The sequence below is a fragment of the Octopus sinensis genome, linkage group LG8, assembly GCF_006345805.1.
Source record: "Octopus sinensis linkage group LG8, ASM634580v1, whole genome shotgun sequence".
Lineage (NCBI taxonomy): Eukaryota > Metazoa > Mollusca > Cephalopoda > Octopoda > Octopodidae > Octopus > Octopus sinensis.
In genome coordinates this window covers 65,871,098-65,871,593 of record NC_043004.1, presented here as the reverse complement: position 1 = coordinate 65,871,593, position 496 = coordinate 65,871,098, and positions in this window count along the sequence as shown.

The following is a 496-nucleotide window of genomic DNA, read 5'->3' as shown; positions in this document are numbered from 1 at the left end:
TACCCACCTGACTTGAACTTGTCTCAAAAGTGAGTAAGTCTTTGGGAGATCAGCTCGTGGGAGGGTCTCCGTGGCTGAGCCGCCTGTGTTTTGGTTTGTGAGAGTAGCTTCAAGTGCATCCATAACTGCTGCATTGTCTTTGTCATTCACCAATTGCCACAGGGCACCGACTCCAGTGCTCAAATGGTACCGGTTTTATCAGCATCAAAAAGATGAAAAGCAAAATCGACCTCCGAGAATTTCGAACTCAGAACGTAAAAATATTTTTTCCGATGTGCTAAAAATTCTGCCAGATCATCCCTTTCTGGGGAAATATTAAACGCTCTCGTTATCACGTACAGATCGGTGGCCAACTTTGTTTTTCCTTCTAATGGACGGTTCTTTTGGTCAAAATATCGTACGTCCACCTGCTTCAGACGCCAAGATATTAAAAATTATCACAGTGTAGTTGAGCTTATTACATATCTCGCATCATTAAGGTATATCCATCGAATTA